Here is a 5,503-nt window from a genome sequence, read left to right on the forward strand (position 1 = left end):
TATAAATGTGCAAACCTTACGTGATCACCATTTCTAAACAAAACCATGACGAATTTTCAAAAAATCAAAATCCTTATTTTCAAAGCAAAATTTCGAAAAAATAGGGCCTTCAATTAGCGCAAAAATCCGGTCAAAACTCTGTCCGTTTGTCGTGTCAAAATTCGGGCCACAAGCCCATTTCAAACCTCACTTCGAGTCCACTCCTACAACTACACTACAGTTGGCTAGGACACACACTTTCAAAGACCTTGTCTTTCTTCAAAACTCACTCAACACAAGTGGCATACACCCACTTCACGAGTCAAAGCTTTCCTCTTTTAGTAAGTGTGATAGAATGGTCGATCGTGTTTTGATTCGTCGCTAATCTCTTATCCAGTTTCCAAGATGCCTGGGTCAAGTGGTGAAACGAACCTCCAGCAAATTCAAGAAAGTAATGATCGAATCCTAGCCGCGATAACCCAAATGCAAATCACTCAAGAACAAACCTATGACCGCCTTGAACTAATCGAAGGCCGTATCTTTGATGTAGAGGGAAGGTTGCCTCCCCTTAAAGGTGAAGTACTACAATTTTCCGATGACGAGTCTAAAGATGAGAACCCTGTCCTAGGGACAACCGCATGGTGAGAAAAGACTCCAATACCTAGAGGAGCAATTGATGTACCTTAAGGGGGATGACATTTATAGGGAAAACAATCGCAAGTATGAAGCCGTCAATTCCAGATTACCCACTAACTTTAGCATGACGGATATCCCTAAGTTTAAAGGACATGAGAACCCTTTGAACCACATCCGCGCCTTCAAGGACTACATGTCTATCAAAGGCATCAAACCCGAGATGTTCTTAAGGATCTTTCCTTCATCTCTTGACACCATTCTGAAGCAATGGTTCTACACTTTGGATCACAAAAAGGTCGCTACTTGGGAGGACGCCGCGATCGAATTCTCGAAACAATATGCGGATAATGCCGAGATCCAAGTCAACATGCGTACTCTAGAGGTTCTTACCCAAAATGACAAAGAAGGATTCACCGACTTCCTAAGTAGGTGGAGAAAGACTAGTACTCAACTAGTAGAACGCCCGGATGAGGCTACTCTCGTGGAGAAGTTTGTGGATAATCTCAAACCCATATATGCCAGTCACTTGAGATATCAAAACATCAAGACTTTCAAGGACTTGACCGTACTAGGGACACGAATTGAAGATGACATCCGTAAAGGACTCTTGTCCAAAACGGTAGGTCGAGGATATCAAGGGTCCACAAGTCGTTCATACGGCTCTACTAGCAAGACCGACGAAGTTAACCTTCTCGAGCCATCCAAGAAAACTCGCCCACCAAGGAAGTTCACAAACCTTGGGGACACGTACTCCAACGCTCTAAAAAGGCTAATGAAGCAAGGCAAACTCCAACCCATTGGACCTACTCCCGAACCTGAAAAGAAGTCCAAGTTCTGGGATGAAAACTCCTACTGTGAATACCATAGGGGCAAAGGGCACGACACAGAAAAATGCTACAAGTTGAAACACGTGCTTCAAGATATGATCGAAGATGGTCGGCTTCCAATTCCACCAGGGGGTAAGCCCAACAACACTCAGAATCCTCTTGGAGTTCTAGTGATTACAAGTGATGAATCTACCTTAGATTGCTCACACCTCATTTCTCCCACCGAAAATGAAATTCATGCAATTGAGAAAGAAAGGCTCTACTCTACCATCTCCCCTACCATTTCCGACTTCATCGCATGGGCAAGGAGTGTAGATAGACAAGTGTGGGAATTAGAAAACATGGTAACGGCCTTAAGCCATCCCAATGCAATGCCTAAAGAACGTGTACCATTGATCTTCTCTCAAAATGCCACTATGCAAGAAGTAGTCGCCGTGGTCGATAAGCTAGTCGATCAAATCATACAACTAGAAAGTGATATCATGAGAATGAAGGAACTAGCTGCAATCAATGGGGTTTGGGCCGATGATGATGAAGACGAATACCTCATTGAAAACTCCTTGGTCAAGGAGATAGTCCAAAATGGAGAAGACCAAGAGGTGGACCACCTAACTCGTTCGGGTCGCCCATATCAAAACACTACTCAAAACGGTCCAACCAACGTCATCACACCAAATGACAACGAAGACGATCCCACTGATCATTTGCTCAAGCAATTACAGAAAACCAAGGCTGATCTTTCAGTCTGGCAACTAGTGGCAAGCTCATTTCCGCATCGCCAAGCTTTACTGCAAGCTTTGGCTAAATTGAATGTAGCACATAACTCCACTCCTGAAGATGTAGTCAACTTGGTCTTCCAAGAATCACCTAAGCTAAGTAATCCTATTACTTTCTCGGATGAGGACTTGCCACCTTTCGGCGCTAGTCACAACCTTGCCCTATACATCACCGTCATTTGTCTAAAGAAGAACGTGCCAATGACTTTGGTAGATGATGGCTCCGCGGTCAACGTCATACCCCTCAAAACGGCATACAAACTAGGCATGAAGGAGTCAGATTGGACTCCTACAAATCAAGGTGTACGTGCATATGACGGTACACGACGAAAAGTGGTTGGGCTTGCTAGCCTAACCATAGCCACGGGACCAATCGAACGAAAAGTTAACTTCCAAATAGTGGACATCGAGGCTTCATTCAACATATCGGGAAGGCCTTGGATTCACGCTTCCAAAGCAGTAACATCCACCCTTCATCAAAAGATCAAGATCCCGCTAAACGGCAAAGTTGTGACAATCACTTCGTCACCCATCAAGGCAATAATCGAGAAGCAATCAAACAATCAAGTCCTTGCAGATCCCATATACGAACTTGGGGGCTTCCAAAGTCTGCATGTCATAGAAAGTGAGTTGGCACCCTTATACTATAATCCCTACTCTAACTTGGTGGTCAACCACATACTCAAGAATCAGGGATACTTCCCTGGAATGCCTTTAAACCCAGTCCGGAAAAACACCTTTGCACCATACAAGAAAGGCAACTCGACAAGGATACCACTTGGACTAGGATACAAACCCACAACTGAAGAAGTTCTCGAAATGCTCGCTCAAGTCCAAAATCGCAAGCACGTGGGAGTCCAAATGAGACCATATCTCCCCACCTTAAATGGATACTTCGTTCAAGAAGGAAGTTCAGAACTCTTTCATGGATTTCCCGAACCTTGGCATTATCTTGAGAGGAAGTTAGCCGGAATCGAGATCTTTCACGATTGCTACTTCATTCCTCCCGAAACGGTTCCTACCGTCAAAACCCGTCAAGCACCTTGCTTCGACGAACAAGCTGTTAGCCTATTGTTTGGGGAGGACCGATTCATTAGGGCCACGCAGGATGAGATCATTACTATGATACTTCAGGACGATCGCTTCAACCCCACCGCGTTGATCACAGAAATCGACACAAAGCAGCAGAAAGGATGGAGAAAATCTATCAAGTGGACCAACAACCAAGGAAGGCTCTTCAAGCTCACTCTTTGGAGAAGGAGAGATGTTCAAAGGAGAACCGAGGAAGACGACGAGTTCGAGTCGGAGTCGGAGTCGGAGTCGAGTCGAGTCAGAGAAGTTATTAGAGAGTCTACTCCCGTTGTCATCCCCACTCCCTTCGTTTCTCCTAGCTTAGCCTCGAGTAGTCACGGTAGTTCGGGAATGCCCCATTCATTGTCCCTTTTCCGCCACCGACCATGGATCGGTTGGCTTCTTTGTTTCAACTTTACTCAAATCTTAATATGAATAAATCAGGTTCTGCTTACTCTCTGTGTTCTTTCGAGTGCAATTCTGTTTATGATGATACTGAGGATGACCAAGACCGAGACTTGACCGAAATACCTCCCTGCGTAGCCAAAGAAATATTACAGGAAGGGGAAGGAGGGCCAGTAATAGAGGACACCGAACCCATCAACGTAGGAACCGAATTAGAACCCAAAGAACTTAGGATAGGGACTACCTTGAGCCCTACCGAAAGGGCCGATTTCATAGACCTCCTAAATGAATTCAAAGACGTTTTCGCTTGGTCCTACAAAGACATGCCAGGGATCGACAGGGATATCACCGAACATAGGATTCCGATTAAGCCGGGTTTCAAACCTGTGAAACAGAAGCTTCGACGAATGAGAACAGAATGGGCTCTAAAGATTAAGGAAGAAGTTGATAAGCAATTCAAAGCCGGGTTCATCAAAGTTTCCGAGTACTCTGACTGGGTAGCTAACATAGTACCTGTGCCCAAAAAGGATGGGAGAATCCGTGTTTGTGTTGACTTCAGGGACTTAAACATAGCAAGTCCGAAAGATGACTTCCCTTTACCTCACATTGACATATTGGTGGACAATACTGCAGACCACGCATTACTATCCTTCATGGATGGATATGCGGGTTATAACCAAATCAAGATGGCCATGGAAGATATGCACAAAACCGCATTCGTCACCCAATGGGGAACATATTGCTATCTGATAATGCCATTCGGGTTGATCAACGCCGAGCTACATACCAACGCACCGCAACTACGCTCCTACATGACATGATGCACAAAGAAGTGGAGGTATATGTCGATGACATGATCGTCAAATCCAAGGAAAGAGAGGGACACATTGCAAACCTTCGCAAGGCTACGAAAGTACAACATGAGACTCAATCCTCAGAAATGCACATTCGGGGTAACATCCGGAAAACTCCTGGGATATGTCGTTAGCCAACGCGGTATAGAAATAGATCCCTCAAAAATCAAAGCTCTGATCGAAATGCCACAACCTCAAACAGAAAAAGAAGTCGAGGATTTCGGGAAAGGTACAATATATAAGTCGATTCATATCGAAACTTACCATGATTTGCGAGCCTATCTTCAAGAAACTCAAGAAACCAGACCACACCATGTGGGATGATGACTATCAAAAGGCGTTTGACCGAATCAAGGAGATATTGGCTAAACCACCGGTGCTCATGCCGCCACAACGAGATCAACCTCTTGGTTTATATCTCACAAAGAATCGAAAGCGCCATGGGTGCTATCTGGCCCAAACCGTCGGAAGTGAAGAAAGAGCTATTTACTATCTAAGTAAGAAGTTCTTGGAATATGAGTGCAAATACTCGCAACTCGAGAAGACATGCCTCGCTCTTGTGTGGGCAACGAAGAAGCTACGTCACTACATGCTTAGCTACTCCGTCAAGATATATTCCAAAATGGATCCAGTCAAATACCTCTTTGAGAAACCCGTCCTCAACGGACGTCTTGCAAGGTGGACTCGATGCTCTCGAATTCGACCTCAAATATGTGCCACTAAAAGTCATAAAAGGTCGCGCCGTCGCCGAATTCTTCGCGGAAAATCCTATCAACGACGCACAAACCATTGACACTTGGTCATTTCCCGACGAGGATATACTTCAAACAGACGTAGACTCTTGGGATCTATACTTTGATGGAGCATCAAATTTAAGGGGATTCGGAATAGGAGTGTTGCTCATTTCTCCTGAAGTTGAGCATACACCGATTCTTTGTCGTCAAACTCGACTTCG

Source organism: Silene latifolia, chromosome 5 (genome assembly GCF_048544455.1).
Source record: "Silene latifolia isolate original U9 population chromosome 5, ASM4854445v1, whole genome shotgun sequence".
Taxonomy (NCBI): Eukaryota; Viridiplantae; Streptophyta; class Magnoliopsida; order Caryophyllales; family Caryophyllaceae; genus Silene; species Silene latifolia.